General features: G+C 41.3%; 1 long non-coding RNA gene across 1 annotated transcript in view; it reads right to left on the minus strand.

Annotated features, from left to right (window-relative positions):
• LOC128634079 (uncharacterized) overlaps positions 1 to 21,371 on the minus strand; it is a 41,529-nt gene extending 20,158 nt beyond the window's left edge. The window contains exons 1-2 of the long non-coding RNA XR_008397259.1: positions 20,968 to 21,371; positions 4,252 to 4,370 (exon numbers count right to left, since the gene is read on the minus strand). This is a non-coding gene — a long non-coding RNA (uncharacterized LOC128634079). The remainder of the gene's footprint in view (positions 1 to 4,251; positions 4,371 to 20,967) is intronic.
• Positions 21,372 to 21,965: the final 594 nt, after the last annotated feature.

Genomic DNA, 21,965 nt, shown 5'->3' on the forward strand with positions numbered 1-21,965 from the left:
TTCATAATTTAGTGGACTTGCATGTCACAGAAATATGCTTTGCTCAGTAAAGCAGAATAAAATGCAAGATTTGAAAAAAAAAAAAAAAAAAAAAAGGAGGGGGGTGAATTTTTTTCCCCCTCTCTTTGGGATAGTGTTTATCAATCACAGATATATAACTACTAAATCTCTCCGTGAAATCCCAGAAGATTGTTCTTGACCAATTTTTATTTTCCTTTTAAGTTTGATTCGACTTGGCACATACTGTACTTGGCGGACTGGCAGGGGGACTCTGGGGAGAACATAAATTCGGTCCCAGTTGTTTGGCGTGGTTTTGTGCTGAGGAGGGGATTAGACAATAGCACGAGGAAGAGTGGGGAAGAAAGAGCGCCTGGCGCCGTGTGCAGTTCTGACACGAGAGAAAGTGCAGAACAAAGTGTTCTGTGTGAAACTAGAGAAGGGAGGGAAAGAAAAAGAAAGATTATCTTAATTATCATTCAGAGGGGGATCGGAGCAGCACCTGTGCATGAATAATATCATTTATGGCTGCACTGAGATGTGAATAAGTCCCCTTCCTGAAATGTGAAGTATTCATGTCCACTTGTAGTTGGAAAACAAATGTGAGGGGCATTTTTTTTTACTCTCAAAGAAGGACTCTTGTGGACACTTTACCCCTGTAAATTCATATCTAAAGCCTACCATAGCACAGCCAACAGTATGAGAATGTGTGTGTGTGTGTGTGTGTGTGTGTGTGTGTGTGTGTGGAGTGTACGGTTTCATCCCGCATTAGCTCAGAAAAGTCCATATGCACCGTGCGCCCCGCTTCAATATTGTCTTGATGTGAAAGGCATTTGATGGGATAAAGTTTGAGTGAACGACTCGGCCTTTCTCATGTCACACACAATCACAATCACTTAACCCACGGCCACATCAAAAGACACACAATCATATTTGTGGAAAGCGGCATGCTAAATGGGAGGCTATTCAAGCAGTTATCTGAGGCGCACTTGAATAAATAAATAAATATATATATATATATATATATATATATATATATATATATATATATATATATATATATATATATAAATATATATATATATATATATATTAAAAAGAAGTTTAAAAAAGCAGAAATCAACACTGACCAAAAAACTACATTTTATTGTGTTTTTTAAATACAGTACTAATATCATAATCTTGCATTCTTTGGAACAGTATGAGTCTTTGCAATCAGATAACAGTGACAGACCACAGCTCAATAAAGATGCAATATAGAGGTTTTTGTGGTGTTTTAATGAACATCTTGGGAACTGTGGGATCTCTGTTTCAGAAGACCAAATATTATGGATCTGTCAACTCTAAAAATATCCAGTTTCAGAAGATTTGAACTGAGCATCCTTTTCCAAAAAAAAAAAGGAATAATTAATTATGTCAGAGTTAATACTTCTTCAATCTCTAATGGTTGCCGAGTCCAGAGAAAGTTTTAAATACTGGAAGTGAATATCTCTAACCCCCAGTGACTCTCTCTCTCTCTCTCTCTCTCTCTCTCTCTCTCTTTCTCTCTCTCTCTCTCTCACACAGACACACACACACTCTCTCTCTCTCATGCTCTCTATCAGTCTTTCTTTAGCCCATTATAGCTTTTGGTCCAACATATTGGCACTGGTCGCCAACGGACAGCCGCTTGGCCCATAGGCTGCTTTTTTCCCGCCTCTTCTTCGGCTCTTTGAAATACGTCATGCTAAATAGTGAGGATTCCCTGAACGCCCACTTTAGCAAATGTGCACATGAGTACGCTAACAATCTGCCCCTAACCTGCCCCCCCACACAATACACAAAGCCCTCTCGGGACGTGCTGGGTCAACACGGGTAACTAGCGTAGCTCTCACTGGATGGAGCTATCATGCTATAAATCCTGTAAACTTCACCCTGGAACATTACAATACAACGATGTCTTTGGAGAGCAACATTACACAATAAACACAGTAGGTGAAGAAGAGTTTTATGCTTTCCCAGAGCATGGTAGCACAAATAAATACAAGGTGAGCTACAGGGGAAAGTGAAATGAGGGTTGGGGGAGAGGTGAGAAGGGCAGCCCATGGGAGGACCATAACAAAGACGTGTTTAGAGACAAATGTGATTGCAGACTCATTCAGCAATGCGAAGAATTCACCCACTGCACAGTGGCCAGGCTGAGCCCACAGGAGCCCAGGAATGGCCCTGTCAAAAGTTCACCAGCATGAGAGCTCTCTTTGTCCCACCAATTACGGCTAAAGAAGAATACCCTCCTTTCATTAAAGGGGAACACTCGGCCTGAACAATGCACACTGAAACGACATTTCCTCCCATACATCATTGGCTTAATGGCAGCTCCCATTTGCAGCCGGAGGTGCGTATAATTCAGACACTTTGTGGACTTCAACAAGGTGCAATTCAGTCAAAAGGAGCCAATTGTAATATATTAGGCACTAACTTTACAGTACACTATAAATACTATTTCATGGGTTTAGAGTTTTAGACAAGACAAAGCACATTCCCGTTTATTTTACTTTTTGACGTCACCTGATTATTGTCTTGAATGTGAAACTCTTAATAGGTCATCTGTGTTTCGCCAGGGTCTAAATATGAGTTGACACAGAGGCCAAATTCCCTTATTGTATATCTCAAGCAGCTCCCTAGTTCAGTAGGTAGTGAATCAGTATATCGAGTACACAAGTTCAGGAACCGGTAAGGACCCTGGCTCACTACACATTGGGACACTGATAACTGAATTTCGGTTAACATGATGTACATGTAATGTACCTTGCTGGACAAGAATGCAAATGTATTTTTCCCCCACATGTGGTGAGGTGCGAGGCTAGAGAGGCACATTTATCTCTGAGGATGTTGGAGATTTGCATAAGATTGTGGTTTTTCAGAGTCACTAAATCTACAATTAGACTCCACCTACAGTATATGCCAACAAACTATATGGAAGGAATATTAGAATAGAATGTTTCCTTTCATCTAACCACAAATGTAAAGCCTAGAGCTGATAGAAAGTACTGGAACTTTAACCAGAAATGGGTTATATGAATAGATGAGGCAAAAACATCACTTTGGCAACAAACACTCAAGGTGGGTTTGGGGTCAAAATGAAAGATGGTTATGCAAAAAAAAATCATAACCCCTACTGGTGAAGGATGTTGTGGCTTTGGGATTAAATCCCACCTCTGTCCTGTGTGCATGGAGCTTGTGTGTTCTCCGTGTGCTCCAGGGGTTTCCTCCGTGTGCCCCAGTTTTATACCCTAGTCCAAAGACATGCATTTGAGGCTGATTGGCATTTCCAAATTGGCAATAGTGTATGTGAATGGGTGTGTGGTTGTGCCTTGCAATGGGTTGGCACCCCATCTAGGGTGTCCCCTGCCTTGTGCCCTGAGTTCCCTGGGAGAGGCCCCAGGCTCCCCCTGACTCTGTGTAGGATAAGCGGCATGGAAAATGGATGGTTGGCCATACAATAAATAAACCTGACATTTAGGATTTTAAGTGCTTTAAGTCTTTTTTACTCCAAATCTAAAATTGTCAGTGCATAACTAAACCCACCACCCAGATGCTTATTGACTACCCTGCAAATGATTTTTGTCTACGTTTTCTTGTAAGAAAACCAACGATCCAAGGCAAAATCAATGTTTTTGTACAGGTACAAGTAGATTCAAGTTTAAAGCCTGTGCCACTTGAACCCCTTTAAAGACATAATCAATGTGTTTGCACAGGTTCCCAGAGTGCTGGCTTTATGCCACATCAATTATTTTCCTCATATAGGTACCAGCCTATTGTATATGACTCTACATTATCCTGTCTGGTTCCTCAAGCTAAGAGATGAATCATTAATGACTGTATAATACCTCCGAGATCCCTTCTGGTGTCAGATAGTAATTGTAGTTCATTGACCTCAGGACACTAGGAACAATAAGATTAAAGACTCTGAGTAATCCAGAGGAACTCTTTTCTTATGAATATTCCGAGGTTGCCCCTAATATGTGATGTTTGAACTTGGCCTTAATTCATTCTCGCTCTCACTCACTCTCTCTCTCTGCTCTCTGCTACAGTTTGATTTATATAAAATATTGCATCACCATAAATTATTCATGTCAATTAGCTTTTCATCTTCTAAGATACAAACTCATGTGATCCCTTTAACAACTATTTATTTCGGAGTAAAACAGAGCTTGCAGCCAAGAGATGCCGCAGGGCATATTTCTTAAATAAAAGACAGAGATCTTTGCATACCTATCATTTGCATACGGGCTCCAGGGGACACAGTGGAGAGAAGCTGGGCACTGAGGTTTTGACTGCTCCCACCTCTGACAGGAATTCAGCGCTCCTCTGAGTCCTCACTCTTCACTGCTCTGAACATAGAGACAAGAGACTGTGTGCAAATTAACAGCATAGTTTCAAAGTGAATTGTTCTCCACAGTCTTACTGCTCATTGCTCTCTCTTTCTCTAGTGGGAGTTTTTATGCACCTGTTTTCTATGAAATAAACAAAAACTGTTAGGAAAGGGTCTAAGTAGAAGTCTTTAAGAAAGCTAGAAACATTAAACATCCAAGGAACCATTAAGGAACATTTTTTATGAGAGTGTAGTTTACATAAACAGAGAATTATACATTTTCTTTTGCCATTTTGTTTATAAATCACTTAAAAATTGAGCCAGGGGCTCCATAGTGGCGCAACAGAAATATGTTTGCTCTATCCTTGGGAGATTGTTAGTTTGAATCCCGAAGATGCTGCAGCCATAAGTGGCTGCTACTGAAGGAAACAAAATTGTCCGTGATTTCTGGGTTGGAGGGATGGCGTACTCTTTCTCCCTGTCAATCACAGCAACACTAGTCAATCATGGGCTCTAGCCAATCATTCTATGCGGAAGAGGGCAGATAGCGCTTTCTTCCAAGTGTGTTAACTTTTTAGAAACACTATAGACATGACATCACTAAATAAATATTTACAGTACAATCTGGAGCAAGATTGCTTGGTGCAGGGGCTAGTGTTGATGCAACAAAGCTCCAGGGCCCCGGTTCGATATTATACTTGTGTTTTTGTCTGTTCTGTTCTCCCATGTACAAATGGGTTTCTTCTGGATTCTCCAGTTTCCACCCACTTCCTAAAAACATGTCCTGTGCATGGTGCCCTGTGATGGACTGGTTAGATTTCCACTCCCATTGTTCCTGGGATAGGTTCCTGAAAATGAATTCATGCCAGTCAGTCATTTGCCCAGTCTGGCCATGCTTTCACCAACCAGTAGATGTATTCAAAATCACTGATGTAACTACTTCTGATTTCAACCCTTGGGCTAACTGGTTTCCAACTGACCATCTTTTAAAATTGGCCACCTCTAGGCACACCCGTGTGAGTCAATCTGATGGATTTGGAAAAGGAATGACAGAGTAGCCTGTGATGAAGCCATCGTGATGAGCCCATGTATTTACTTTTAGCCTTATTCACCTTCCTAGCACTTCCAGCTAGGAAGTCATGCCTACCTGTTTGACTTTTTTGTTTATGATGGTGCGGGAAATTGCTTCCTGTTGGTTTTGTAATGGTTAATAATGGTATTTTGTGTTCTAATGGGTTCATAGAAAAGTGTAAAGGGTGCGAATGATTGAAAAGGTATATATATATATTTATATTGTCTATATTTGAGATATTTTCAGATGTTCTAATGGGATTTTAAGGAGTCCTATAGTAGTCTGATTGTCTCTGATGGTGACTTGGTAATAAACTGTAGTTTAATGGCGAGCCAATGGACCTCATGTTTGGTTAAAACAACTTATGTCCCAGGACTGTTGAATTATTGACTCTCAATTGATCAGAAGATGATTAATTTTCTAAAACAGCAACTCTGACAGTAGTTCCTGGTGTAATTCAAATCACAGATCTATATTAATCCATTCACTAAAAAAAGTGCTTCTAGGTATTCATCCAATCAGAGTATCCCTTATAAACATCTACAAAACAGCCTCAGATCTCTTTTTTATGTCTCTTGTTTCTATGAACTTCTAAAATATTTCCAGAACCTTCATGGTTCCTTCAGGGTGGGTTTTATGTGGTCAGCTGTATCGGTTCATCTTGCAGGCTCCAAACTCTGTTTTTAATGAAGTGAACATAACGCCCACACATGCTTGCAAGTTTTGCTGATTTTTTTTTTTTAAAGATGATTACGAGTGAGTGAACAGAGGGTGGTCTGTGACCCCACAGGAATAGGTAGCTGTATGCATGGGTGTGTGACAGGCAGACTAGCTTTCTAACTCTTTTCCTATGTATTTCTTCATTAATCATTATGGGGCTTGCTCATAATCCACACATACACACTTAGGACATATCAAATTCTGCATACACGAATAAAAGTACGGAAGCGAGTGAGAGTAACTAAATAAATACACCATATTTATGCAAAAATCAACATTCCACCCGTAAGAAAAATACTATGATTAAAGATTCAGAAATGAAAGTATTTGACATTGGCCAGATCTAAGGCGCCCTACCTTGATAATCATAAAAGGCAAGCGAGGCTGGAGATGCCAAGATTTGAAGTCCATCACAGCAGGCAGTCTGGTGTGATGGTCATGTGGAATAACTGATTTATATCTAAAGTCTGTCAGATTCAAAGCAGTTACTATATATATATATATATATATATATATATATATATATATATATATATATATATATATATATATATATATATATATATATATGTATGTATATATATATATAAATATTTAAATCCTGCAACTTGTTCAAACAAAACAACATATACACACCTATGTACATTTTTCTTCTCCAAGGTACAAACAGGGGTCTTTTAGACCCAGTTATGTTCCTTAAATGAGCTTTCAATGCACATCACACTCCCTGATCAGGGATATTCAACAAAAAAAATTATGAAGGTCCAGCTGCAAAATAAAATTCCTTGCTTACAAAAGTCAGGATATGCAACTAACAACTGAATGGTGGCAAAAGTTACCTATTAATGCTTAACTATTAATGATTAGCTCATAGCTATAAATTATACAAATTGAAGTGGTTTTCTTTCACAGTTGTATTTCATGTTATCACGTTTGGCTAACGCCATGGACCATGAAAAGATGAGACTTGAAGCAGAGAATAATCACATACATCTCTGGTCAATTATCTTTAAATATTCTGTTTTCATTGATATGGTATTTTTTGTCATCACTATCCTTTTTACAAATTACCCCTCTCAGTTCCCAGCATGGCAATTGCTGCTTACTCTCAGCATTCCACATGCTTTTGTTATTGTTCTGGTTTTGCTTTCTCCTCCACTGTTAACTTTATTAACAGTGTCATCTATTATTGTTAGTACTGAATCACACCGTAGTATATAATTATGTACTTGGTCACCACATTTTCTTGTGTCCATATTTCTTGCTTTTTACATATCTAGTTGGCTTGTGTGTAGTTTGGTATTTTCTTAAAGCCTTTATGCACTAGTAACATGTTTCAGCATACTTTTGCTTGTGAGACATCACATCCTTAATCCAGACCAGAGATCTATGAAAATCTTTAAAAACTCTTTCCTTATTTGATGAGCTGCCTTCAGTTAAACTGGACACAAAAACAGGATCTGCTACAGAAGCTGGGGTATTTCACATTTAAAAAAAAAACCACAATAATACATTTCAATCATTCGTTTCATACGATCAGTTCTTCTACAATATTTTTTGAGTGCTTCGATTGATCCGATGAATTACTCTGCAGGTCCAGTTGATCATCCTTGCTCTAGATCTTTTAACTAAATTTGGAGAAACCCCAAAATTTATGGTGCCTCCCCAGTGACAGTGTTTATATCCGTAACTGTACAGATTAATAAATTTTTTTAGAGACTTTAAAATAATATTTTGAATGCATTTTCATTATATACTATTTTACTGAGAAGGAGGAGAGAGAGAGAGAGAGAGAGAGAGAGAGAGAGAGAGAGAGAGAGAGAGAGAGAGAGTTTTGCAATGACACAGTGTTCCCTGCATTTATACTTGACCAGACAATTACTGGGTGAAATTCCTTAACCATTCCTTAAAAATGGCCTGCACATAAAATATGCATATAATTATACTAGCGAATAAGTTGTAATTGAGCTTCTAAACCTTTTTTTCCCTCTAAGAGAACATTTCACACTTTCCCAATGCTACTTTACTGCTCTTTGAATAATGGTGGTGGTTGTGAATGAAGAAGCCTGAGTCCCGACCTTTGATAAGGTATTAGAGAAGGAAGGAAAGTAGAATTTGTCCAGATTAACGTTTAAACACAACAAAATGAACAATGGCCAGTAACCCTCTTGTGCTTTTTTTTTTTTTCGTAGAAAAATGAGCAAGTCAAGAGTCCTTCGGCTTGGGCAAGGGCTGACCCTTACTGCTGATGATTAAGAAAGACATGTAGTTCTAATTACGGCCAGGCCAAACATGCACAACTGCTGGTGTCAAATTCAGTATTGCACAAATTAGTCTAAGATAGACTTTTATGGCAACTCTATTAATACAACACATTTGATATTAGGTCAAAGACCTACATATTTAAATCCTGAACATTTATAGTATGTGCCCCTTATATAAAGCGAGAGCAGTGCACAGCTTCGTGAGGCTTCAGTGAGGTGTTATTAGTGCCTTTTTTTTTGCATGCACAACATAAGACATTAAAACATTATTTGCAGTTTTGGAGCTTATTGAGATTGCTAATGTGACTCTGTGATGGGGTAGTGGTTTGTGCCTGGGGCTGAACACTGCTCTCAGACATACACACACATACTTACTTTTTCTGTACCTAAATACACACTCTTCCAGGCTATGCCAGTGTTGTCAGTGTAGTGACAATTTTATTTCAAATAAGTTCTGTAACTATTTATATAAACTTATAATTATTTCAAAAGTATGAGGAGTGTTTTTCTGACTCTTAATTTCATTGAATATTCGTTTCACTTATAACTGACTTGTACAGTATGTTTCATAGTTTAAGTAATACATAAAAATATAAAATATGTAACAACACAATGGGGTGTGCTGCTATAAGAAAATAATCCATGATGCATTGGTGTGATGCAGAGTTCTAGTTATTTTCTAATAACAGCATATTCTGATGTGTTTTTCTCCTCTTATGCCATTTTTTTTATCAGTTTAAAGTTGTGTTTAATGTTGTGGAACGTCCACGAAACAAGTTACTACCTGTTATCACATACATTATAGCAGCTACAAACCATCGTTCCATCATCAGCCTCTGTTTTTTTTTTCCTCTCTCTTACTCTCTCTCTCTTGAAATTAATAAGACTGAGTAAAAAATACTCAGCTTGTCGTGCTTGTCAAGAAAGCAGAAAGCACACATTGCATCCTGAAGACTTTCCTTTGGTGGAAAACTTACTGACAGTTACAAAACACTGACACTCCTTCCATCATGTTAAATGAAAATATCAACAATGCTATGTTTTTCATTGTTAAATAGCAACACTTTTTATTATTAACACAGTTTATTATTAGTCATAGATTATGTAGCTCATCCATCATATACTGTAAGCCACTGTGAACAAGCAGCACTGTGGTATGAAGCAGATAATAGTATAAGATCCAAAGCCTATCCTCATACAGTGTAATAAAACAGCTCCATTTATGCATGAATTGTTTCTCATAACATGGCACTGTTTATTGTTCGGCTCCTTCATTTCTTATACAATATTAAGACCTGTAATTACTTTTAAGAGCATTAAGGAGTGATCTTAAGTATAATTTGCGGTTCGTGAACTGTTTTTAAAAATTACACTTAATATAATTAAGTTCTGTCATTAGGCCTAATCCCTACAGGCTACGTGTGAATGCTCGCCTTTAAAAAAAAAAATTATATATAGAGAGCTGCGGGGAAAAATTACATACGTTTCTGTCCTTGGGAAGGTTCGAGTTCTGCACAATGCTTTCTTCTGCGGTAATTATCTGTTCTTTGAATGGGAGTAGCAACAGTGTTAAGTCCATTAAAACTGAGAAACAGCTTCGTCTCTGTGCACAGTCTCACATAAACGCACAAACACACGCACACACACACACACACACACGCACAAAAGAGCTGGCAAGAGGTCCTGTACAATCTGTACAATATTCTAAGGGGTTAATCTTTTTCAGGTTAGTAACATACCATGATAATTTCAACTAGGAATTAGAACAATTAAGGGTTGCTCAAGTCAGACTGAAGAATCCTTAAGGGTTCTAATTCTGACAGACATTCCACAACATAACTATGAATGGATAAATATATGTCTTTCTTTAATAAATAAAAAAAAATGGTTAGCATTTGCAGTCTGATGTGGTGTAAGAGGAGTAAAACACATTGTTATAAAACATGAACATCCAGGTGGTAATAGTAACTCCGATTCATGCTGGGCCACATTGCACCATCCAGTTGTTGATTATTTTCCTATAACAGCATGAACCTTTGTGTTTTATTGCTTACAAGTGCATGCTATTCTTTTATATTAATTTTGGTTATTTTTTTATATGGAGGGTGCCAAAAATTCTTCAGAATTACTGGGATGTAATTGAACATTGGGCATTGGTTGCTCAGTGGTTATGACATTGGTCTACTGATCGGAAGATTGTAAATGTTAATCCCAGCATTGCTAAGTTGTATAAATGAAATAAATAAAAGAAAAACATAGGCAAGGGTAAGGATCTGAGTGACTTTGACAAGGGCCAAATTGTGATGGCTAGACAACTGGGTCAGAGAATCTAGTTGGGTGTTTCCAGTATGCCATGGTTAGTACCTAGCAAATGTGATTCAAGAAAGAACAACAGGTGAAGCAGATTGGTGTATATGGTGCTGCATAGCCGCAGACCGGTCAGAGTGCTCATGCAGACAGCTGTCTACCACAGAAAGTGCCTACAATAGGCATGTGAGCATCAGATCTGAACCATGAAGTAATGAAAACAGTGGCCTGGTCAGATGAGTAACATTTTTGTTTGGATGGCCGGGTGCATGTGTGTCACTTACCTGGGGAAGAGATGGCACCAGGATGCACTATGGGAAGAAGGCAAGCCAGTGGAGGAACTGTGATGCTCTGGGCAATGTTCTACTGGGAAACCTTGGGTCCTGGCATTTATGTGGATGTTAATTTCACACGTACCACCTACTTAAACATTTCTGTAGAACAAGTACACCCCTTCATGGCAGCGGAAATCTCTAATGGCAGTAGCCTTTCTCAGCAGGATAATTCACCCTGCACACTGCAAAAATTGTACAGTAATGGTTTGAGGAACATGGCAAAGAGTTCAAGGTGTTGACTTGGTCTCCAAATTCCCCAGATCTCAATCCGATTGAGCATCTGTGGGTAGTGTTGGACAAAGAAATCAGATCCATGGAGGCCCCACCTCACAACATACAGGACTTAAAGAATCTGCTACCAGTGTCTTGGTGCCAGATACCACAGCACACCTTCAGAGGGCTTGTGGAGTCCATGCCTCCATGGGTCAGGGCTGTTTTGGATGCACAAGGGGGACCTACACAATATTAGGCAGGTGGATTTAATGTTATGACTGATCAGTGTATACTGACATGAGCTGATGTTTGGGAGGTGGTTATGAGAAATATAATGTGCTGCTCTGTTTTGCGCTAATCACTGATCGGTTTTCGTCACTAAAATCACTTTAACACTTGAACCAACACGCTGGTGTCATGAAAGTTCAAAGTATGACTGTCCTGATATAAGTATAGCGTGAGAGTCTATGTGTGTGGAAGTGTGGAGGAATGTGTGGAGTGTGTGTGGATGTGTCAGTGTGTCTGTGTTCACTGAGGTAATGAGACCTGGGTGTCCCGGTGGCATGGGGAAGGGGGAGGGAAATGTGTGTCAGGATAACTGACCGCTAATGTAAGCAGATATGATTATACCTCCACTGACACACTGCTGAGCGCTCACAATTACACTCCCCTGGAAATGCATAATGACTGATGTTCCTGCTCCCCAGCTGGGGCCCTACAGTCATAGTCATGATCAGGCATTCTAATCAGCCGTCAGCTCCTATGCACACACTCACACCCACACACTCACACACACTTACACACATTCACATACACGCTGCGCATTCAAATCTGTGTTTGTGCATATCAAAGGCTTTGCAAAAACACACTAGCAAAACACATAATCACCTATCTCCAGTAAATGTGATGTTAAAATCAAAATGCATATTTAATTTCCATGAGGGTGTGTGTGTGTGTGTGTGTGTGTGTGTGTGAGAGAGAGAGAGAGAGAGAGAGAGAGAGAGAGAGAGAGAGAGAGAGAGAGAAAGCTTGTAGGTGATTAGACAAGGTGAGTATGACCTTATTAGCTAACAGAAGCAGAGCACAGAGTGGAAATCTTTATTTTTAGCATTTACGTTGAACTACTTGCATCATGTAATGAGATTATCTTTGACTCTACACCTGCTATTATCACTGCTGTCCTTGTAAAAAGAGAAAATTGGGTTCTTAGTGAGCTCACCTGGATAAATGAGGCTAATGAGGCAAAGATGTGCTGGAAGACTAATCACCGATTAAGCTCAGATTATATTAGATGATATGAAATGACACAGCAGGTGTGGTTGATCTCCTTCTTTTTGTCTCTTTTGCTTGCATTAACACCCAAATTCTGCAAATCTCTGACCAACACACGATCATTCAACCTAAAAAAAATCTAATTCAATCGGTAAATTATAGTACACCAGTTGTTAGCATTAAACTACTAACTGCAATAGCACAGCGCAATGTGTTGTGAGTAGAGAAAGGATGCCAAATTTGTGTATTTTATCAATGAATGGTATCAGAGGTCAAAACACAGGCTGGCAAAGATCAAGCAGAAATCAACCATCGGACTTAAAACAATGATTAGACTTTGCACAAAACAATGACACAGACAATACTAATACGACAAGCATATTAAGTACTAACACAACAGAGGTTAACACAATAAGTTAACAAACCAGTGACAGGACTTAAATAAAAATTGAAACCATCAATCATGTCGTGTTTGTCACCATTGGGAATTGTGACAAGATTAGTTGAAAAGTGTATTTATATATATATAAACATTTTCCACTTACCCTAAACATAGGTGATGTTTGGTGTAACATTTGCTTGTTCACATACAGTATGCACTTTTGGAGCAACAATGTTAATGGAAGTCTATCTCACTCAAAATATTTTCTGTAAATGCACATCAGATGTGTCAGAGAGGGTTAGGATGGATTACACAAAGGTTAACTCCATCCATCAATTTTTCTGTACAATTTATCCTACACAGTGTCGCAGGGAGTCTAGAGCCTATCCCAGGGTACTCGGGGAACAAGGTGGTGGACACCCTGAATTAGGTGTGAACTTACAACTTCCAATTTAAGTCAAAGACATCATGATTGGATGTTGTTCAAATTTGATTTTGGTTAAGTTTAAGTGATTTTGGCAGGTTTATATCTTCTTATGGAAAAGGGCGTGTTGGATCATGTAAGTAGCATTTTGTGCAATCATTTGTCCTAGTCAGTGTCTCTGACCTTCATAAGCCTAACTCTGTGTGTGTGTGTGTGTGTGTGTGTGTGTGTGTGTGTGTGTGTGTGTGTGTGTGTGTGCATGTGTGTGTGTTAGACTTTACCGACAGTGCTACTCTCAGCGAAAAAAGAAAAGCCATATTCTGCGATTATTACAAGTCTCACACACATACGCATACTCACGCACACACATACACACACACACACACACACACACACACAAACACACACAGACTTGCAGACGTCTTCTCTACAGGGTGTATCGGTGTCCCAGTAGGACAGGTTTGTGTGTATTCTGATTTGTTGTGTATTCTGGGTTCTTCTGCTGGCACTGAGACTGACCACCTGCTCCGAGGGTCTCTCTCCTCCAGCCAGAGCAACAGCTGGCCTCTCTTCTAACACACCGATTGGCTAATCCCTGCTGGTCATCTCTCTCTCCTTTCCCCCTCTCTCTCCCCTCTCACACTTTCTTTTTTTTGCTGCTCCCTCACTCAAAGTGCCTGACATTGAACTGTCTCTGAATGTGCCAGATCTGAGTACATTCTGTACACACACACACATATCCTTCCCCTGGCTGCAGAATTCCAGAACCAGCATATGGAGTGTGTAAATTATTTAACGAGGTCAAAAGACTCGGACAGAGCTGGAAGCCTGACTCGGCTGAACTGGGACACGGCATCATGTAGGGCACGATGAAAAAAAGTGCACTTCACCATGTGCAATTCCTAAATATTCAGTTTAGAGAAACGTCTGGGTTAGGCATGTAACCCTGTTCCCCGAGAAGGGAATGAGTCGTTGCGTGAGCTTCACGCTATGGGAAGCGCCCTCGCGCATGACTGGTACCTGAAGCTTGTGTAATATCATGCCTGTTTATAGGCCTGCCATGATAAGGTGACGTGGCAGTTAAGCATGTTGCATGATATAAAAATGGCACCTGTGAACCACACAGCCTCTATTATCTGAAGCGAAGACACAATGCACAAGCATGCCCCAGTATGACAAAGCTCATTCCCTTCTCAGGGAACAAGGGATACATGCGTAACCCAGACGTTCCCTTTCAAAGGGAAGTCAACATTGCGTGAGCTTCATGCTGTGGGAACGAGAATACCCACTCTGTCATACTGAGTGCATGGCCTGTTCAAAAGATCCGAGCGCAAGGGTTACAGCAAGACACTCGAGCCTGGGGTGGAATATATATCCAGAATATATATCCACATCGAATGAATCTGTATGGCGTAAACCACCCCACAGCAGCACACACATCCTGTAAGGGTACTCCTTTGAACAAAGCCTTTGAGGAGGCAACCCCCCTAGTGGAATAAGACCTTATGCCCAGAGGAGTAGCGAGACTGCGTGCCTCATAAGCAATAGAGATTGCTTCCACTATTCACATAGATATGCGCTGCTTCGACACAGCATCACCTCTACTGTCACCGACAAAGCAGACCAGCAGCTGCTCCAACTTACGCCACTGGCCAGAGTGGTGGACATAAGTACAGAGAGCCCTTACTGGAAACAGTAGGTGCAATTTCTCTTGTTCAATGTGAGGAATGGGGAAGGGCAGAAAGCCTGCAACACTACTGGCTTGGCAGCAGACGTACATTTTAGGAATATAATCTGGCCTAGGTTATAGGAAGGCCTTGATCTCCTACTCACTTGAGAGATGTCAGGGCCAACAGGAGAACTACCTTTAGAGTCAGAAGCTTCTCTGAGGCTCACTGGAAGGGCTCAAATGGGGCACCTGACAGACTTTCCAGGACCACAGAAAGTTCCCAGAAAAGTATGCATGGTCTGCAGATTGGCCTCAGTGCATACAATTTCCATGTGGATGGTGCTCTAGCATTCAACATGCTCTCTACAACCTCAGTTGCTAGACCAGAATCTATGAGCTTGTGCCCCTCAGGGGTTAGACCCACAGTTTCCATAGTCCCGGCCGAGGGTGATAAGTCAACTCTCTGGCTTGAGACAGTAGATCCCTGCGGATGGGAATTTCACAAAGAGTGCTGTCTAGCAGGGATATTAATTCTGAGAACCAAATTCAAGCTAGCCAATAAGGTGCTACTAGCAGCAGAACTCTTGCTAGAACTTGTAGGAGCAGAGTGATCGAGGGAAAAGCATACAGACATTACCTTGGCCACGTGTGCACCATGGCATCCAACCACAATGGTGCGGGAGGAGTGAGGCCGAACCACAGCAGGCAGTGTGTTTTCTCCTCGAGACGAACACATCCACTTCTGCTTGGCTGAACCTCCGCCGTACGGACTCCACCACTTGTGGATGGAGCCTCCAATCCCCGGTCCTCAGCCCCTTCCTCAATAGGATGTCTGCCCCCACATTCCGGTTGCTCGGAATATACATTGCACTAACTGACGTTTCCTCCACCTTGAGAAAAATTAGTTGTACCTGCCTGAAAAGGGGATGCAAACGTAACCCTCCCTGGTGGTTACATATATGAGACCACCGCTGTGTTGTCTGTCACAACTAACCAAAGGTGACCTCTCAATTTGGCAAGAAAGAACTTCAGTGCAAGAAATATGACCTGCATCTCTAGGCTGTCTCTGGCTGGACAGCCATCTAAGACCATGCCCCAGCCCGTGAGGGAGGTGTCTGTCATTAACTTGTTGTGGTAAGGATTTAGTACACTGGAGTCACAAGGGACTTGCATGGGACCCAGAATGGTATCCATGCACTTTGTGAAGGTGCGAGGTGATAAAGCTAGCCCAAAGGCAAGAACCAGATATTGGTATGCGTTGCCCCAAACAAGAACCTCAGGAAATTCCTATGATGGGACGATATTTCTATGTGGAAATATGCGTCTTTTAGATCCATCATCACAAAACAGTCCTCGAGCTGAATCTGTGGAACGATAAGTTTGAGTTTTTACACATAGGAATATCGCCCAGTCACAGGAAGTTCCTGAGGTTTGCGTTTGGAGACAATGCATACCAATATCGGGTTCTTCTCTTCGGGCAAGCTTTATCCCCTCGCACCTTCACAAAGTGCATGGATGCTGCTCTGGCTCCCTTGCGACTCCAGGGCATCTGTGTTCTAGACTACCAGGATGACTGGTTAATTCTAGCATGATCCAGGGAAGTGGTGCGTCAACATCGAGATGTTGTTCTCGCCGACATGAGGAGCTTGGGGCTCAGATTGAACCTCAAGAAAAGTATGCTTTCCCCAGTGCAGAGGACAACCTTTCTAGGGGTTATATGGGATTCTAATACTATGAGGGTATCTCCAACATGCATAGGCTCGATCCTATCAACATTGAGCAAGATAAAACTGGGTCTGGGCATCCCCTCCAGTCTCTATGAGAGACTGTTCGGCCTTATGGCAGCAGCAGCCAATGTCATACCATTGGGCCTATTGCACATGAGACCATTTCAATGGTGGCTGAAAAGTCGGCAGTTTCGTCCAAGGACAAAACCTCTGAGAGTAATCAGTGTCACGCTGCAATGCCTAAGTGCTCTGAGTATTTGAAGGTGTCCCCAGTTTCTAGCCTCGGATCACACTCTAGAGGCGTCTCCTTATCGCAAGACGGTAATAAAAGACGCCTCCCTTATGGGTTGGGGTGCAGTCTTAGATGGCTGTGCAGCTCATGGTCATTGGAGCAGCTCTCATCTGGAGCGGCATATAAATCACCTAGAGATGTATTTCTAGCACTGAAGTTCTTTCTTCCTCAATTAAGAGGTCACCATGTGTTAGTTGTAACTAACAACACAGCAGTGGTCTCATATATCACCCACCAGGGAGAGATATGTTCATGCCCCCTGTTCAGGCAAGCGCAGCTCCATCATCCACAAGTGATGGAGTCCATGTAGCGGAGGTTCAGCCAAGCAGAAGTGGATGTGTTCGCCTCCAAGGAGACAATACACTGCTCACTGTGGTTCACCCTCACTCATTAGGGCTGGACACCATGGTGTACATGTGGTGAGGTCACATCTGTATGCTTTTCTAAAAAAGTATAAAAGTTCTAGCGAAAGTTTGCCAAGACCGTCTATGTCTGCTGCTAGTAGCACCTTATTGGCAAGCTCGAATATGGTTCTCAGAGTTAATATCTGCTAGACAGTACTCCTTGTGAGATTCCCATATGCAGGGAATATCTGTTGTCTCAAGCCAGAGGGCTGATTTATCACCCTCGGCCCCAACTATGGAAACTGTGGGTCTGGCCCTTAAGGGACACCAGCTCATAGATTCTAGTCTCACAACTGAGGTTGTAAAGACCATGTTGAACACTAGAGCACCATCCAGGAAATTATACGCACTCAAGTGGCGACTTTTTGTCTCATGGTGTGAGGAACGTCAGCTAAACGCAGTAAACTGCATAATAGCTACAGTCCTGGAGGTCTTACAAGGACATTTCTCAGTGGGGTTGGCTCCTTCTCCAATCAGGATTGACATGGCCGCCATTTCATGGCCACGCCCCGTTCATGGAGCCTCTGTGGGGCAACATCCCTAACCTGCATGATGTCAAGCAGCTGAGGCCCATCTGCAGGTCACACATACCTTCTGGGACCTTTCTGTGGTCCTGGAAGGTCTGTCAGGGCCCCATTTGAGCCCTTAGAGTCAACCTCTGAGAAGCTTCTGACTCTAAAGGTAGCTCTTCTGCTGGCCCTGACATTTCTCACGCAAGTAGATCTACAAGCTCACTCTGTTGCCCCTTCCTGCCTTGACATTACTCCTAGATTAGCCAAGGCCTTCCTATATCCCAGGCCTGATTATATTCCTAAAGTGCTTACATCTGTAGCCCAGCCTGTTGTGTTGCAGGCTTTCTGCTCTCCTCCAGTCCTCACACCAGAACAAGAGAGAATGCACCTACTGTGTCCAGTAAGGGCTCTCTTACTTACATCCACCGCTCTGGCCAGCGGCGTAAGTCGCAGCAGCTGCTGGTCTGCTTTGGCGGCGACAGTAGGGGTGATGCTGTGTTGAAATAGCGCATCTCTAATTAAATAGTGGAAGCTATCTCTTCTATCTATCGCTTATGAGGCGCGCGGTCTCGCTAAGCCTCTGGGCATAACGGCTCATTCCACAAGGGGGTCGCCTCCTCAAAGCCTTTGTCCAAAGGGGTATCCTTACAGGATGTGTGTGCTGCGGCAGGGTGGTCTACGCCACACACATTCATTTGATATTACAGCCTGGATATTCATTCCACCCCAGGCTTGAGTGTCTTGACCCTCGGGATTTGGTCTTTTTGAACAGGCCGTACCCTCGATATGACGGAGTGGGTATTCTCATACCCGTAGCATTATGCTAAACACAACGTGGAGTTCCCTTTGAAAGGGTACGTCTGGGTTATGCATGTAACCCTGTTCCCTGAGAAGGGAACAAGATATTGCGTAGCTTTGTCATACAAGGGCAGGCCTGTGAATTGCGTCTTCGTTTCAGATAATAGAGGCTGATGGTGCGGTTCACAGGTGTCATATATATATATATTTATATATATAGATAGATAGATAGATAGATAGATCACGCGACGCGCTTAACATTGCCACGTCACCTGATCATGGCAGGCATGATGTTACACAAGCTTCCAGATGCCAGTTGCGTTCTAGGGCACTCCCATAGCCTCATGCTGAAAGCAACATCTTGTTCCCTTCTCAGGGAACAGGGTTACGTGCGTAACCCAGACATTTTCCTTCAAGGAAATGATTTTGCGCTTTTAGGTTTCTCTGTAACGTGTTCACTTATTGTCCTGAGGGAATGACTGCTACAACATTGTTCAACTTGTTTCATGGAAGTTCCACAACATGGAACTATAAACAGATAAAAAGTGTTGGATTTTAAGTGTTTCATGAATTGAAAACGACTAGCATTTGCAAATTCTTTATGTACAAGAGGAATAACTGCAGGATGTGCTGTTATTGGAACTGTAACTCCATTACAGCACTACATCCATTGTTGATTATTTTCCTATAACAGTTGTCATTTTGAATTAATTTCAAGTTTTGAGGTTTGTGGGGGCATGGTGGCACACGTTTGCCTCACACCTTTGAGGGGGTTCAAATCCTGCATCCGCCCTTTGTTTGCAGAATTTGCATGTTCTCCCCATGCTTTGGGGGTTTCCTCCAGGTACTCCAGTTTCCTCCCCCACTCCAAAGACATGTGTTGTAGGCTGTTGGCATTTCCAAATCATCCGCAGTGTGAGAATGTGTGTGCAATTGTGGATATAGGTTCATTTTTCAGTTCTGTAAAAGTGTTTGTGATACTTGTTCATACTCTGCAGATTTGGCTAAAAAATGGCAGAGTATTCCTTTAAATTGAACAGTGAAGCATTACGGCAGTGCTATATTGCTGTGCTACGTTTAAATATCTAAGATAACTGCCTAACTGCACATCTGTAGTGCTTCAATAGTGTCGTAATGTTTTACAGCGCATTTAGTGATGCAATATGATTGAGGTAAATTCCTCGATGCAGGCTGTAGGTAAAGACTTCATCGGCCCTGTGTGGTACTGATTCGATTGTGGTCTAGCGGTGAGGCAGATTGATGGTTGCTTTTACACAGGAAGATTTAAGGAGCGCAACAAGAGCCATGTTTCCCAGTCTACATGTCAGAGAACACACGGTCGAGCCAATAGCAACATTAGGTCACCCTTTACTGAGAGAGAGAGAGAGAGAGAGAGAGAGAGAGAGAGAGATGGAAAAGTGTGTGTGTGTGTGTGTGTGTGTGTGTGTGTGTGTGTTTATATCTTGATGGGGACCAAAGGTTCCCTCAAAAATAGAAATATCTGACAGTTTTGATTTTGTGTGGACATTTAGCCGGTCCCCATAAGGAAAAGTTGTTTCTTTCTTTCTTAAAGAATAAAAAACTGCAGTTTATTATTTTTTAAAATGGGAAGATGTTAACAGTAGAGTATGATTTAGTGTGTGTGTGTGTGTGTGTGTGTGTGTGTGCATGTGTATGTGTGTGTGTTTGTGTGCGTGCGTGCGTGTGTGTGTCAGAGAGAGAGAGAGAGAGAGAATTAAATTTTCCTAATGTGGACCAGCCAAATGTCTCCTGGGCATTGTAATATCTGTCTTTGCTTAATTTCTTTATTTCATTTCTTTCTTTCTTACGTTTAAAAAATTAAAACTGCAGCTATGTCAGTGAAAGGTCCTCATAAGGATAGCATGACAAATGTGCATATGTGTGTGTGTGCGTGTGTGTGTTGTGAGTCCTAAAGAAAATGTGCAAATCTTATTGAGCTGCAGGCAGTGAATCATCCGAAGAGAACGACTCCAAACATACCACAAAGCTGGCCAGTGTCGCACTCTCTCTCTCTCTCTCTCTCTCTCTCTCTCTTGCACACACACACACACGCGCGCGCGCGCGCACACACACAAGCACGCACATATATACATACCACACAAGGTGGTTCATATAAGCATTTGCACTCCTCTTAGAACCCTAAACTGACATTGCAGACTTTTTAAAAAGATGTTAAAATCTGACCCTGGCAGATGTTGTCTTACCTGGGACAGCTGTGTGCAAAGGCCACAGTCACTCCTATTACATCAGGAAGCGTGAACCTCAGTCCACCAGGCTGGATCTCACACTCAGCATGGAGTTAATGCCGCATTGTCTAGGAGCACATTATAAAGCCAAGAGGCACAAATGGAAATTCCAGAGCGCTCCAAAAAAACAATGGCTGCATGATGTCACTCCGGCTGGCACTTCGACAAACAGAGAGAAAAAAAAACTGGAGCTCTCGGCTTCTTAATAAAAAACATAAACCGAGGCTTGATGAAAACTGTGACATTGCAGCTTGGAAAACGGAGCATTCGTGATTAAAATAAGCACCTCATATATCTCACAGCATCTTGTGTGTGTGTGTGTGTGTGTGTGTGTGAGAGAGAGAGAGAGAGAGAGAGAGAGAGAGAGAGAGAGAGAGAGAGATAAGTGGACTGAGATCAGGTAAAAGAGTGCTTCCAGAGTGTATCATTGCACAGTTTAGTTTCTGTCTCGCTACTTTCATCAGCTTCTTTTCATGTGTTCTTTATTACGCATCCCCTGCAAGATGCTTCTTTTCTCCTTTCTCCTGCAATTCATCAGTTTCTTTCATTCATTCCTTCTCACTTCCTTTCATTCATATAAAGGTCATTTTAGACCTAATGCACAAAAATTAAATACGTGATTCTCCTATTAACAGCTTTTGATTTTTAAATACATTTTTCAGAATTCTTTTTATTCCGAAATAAACAGTATTCAGAATTTTCTTTAATTTAGTATTTATCGAATTATAGACTCTTTAGTACATGTAATGTATTTTTTTAATGAATAATTAAAAAGTAATATCATAAAATTAATAAAACATTATTGTATGATGCAGCAGCTACATAAAATATCCTACATAATTATCACCAATAATGATATATAGTTAATTATTTTGTCTTAGTTTTTGAAGACAAAATAAAGACACGATTAACGTATATTCACAAATATAGTAAAGCAATAAAGATGCCATGCCACA

This window comes from Ictalurus punctatus, chromosome 12, assembly GCF_001660625.3.
Source record: "Ictalurus punctatus breed USDA103 chromosome 12, Coco_2.0, whole genome shotgun sequence".
NCBI lineage: Eukaryota > Metazoa > Chordata > Actinopteri > Siluriformes > Ictaluridae > Ictalurus > Ictalurus punctatus.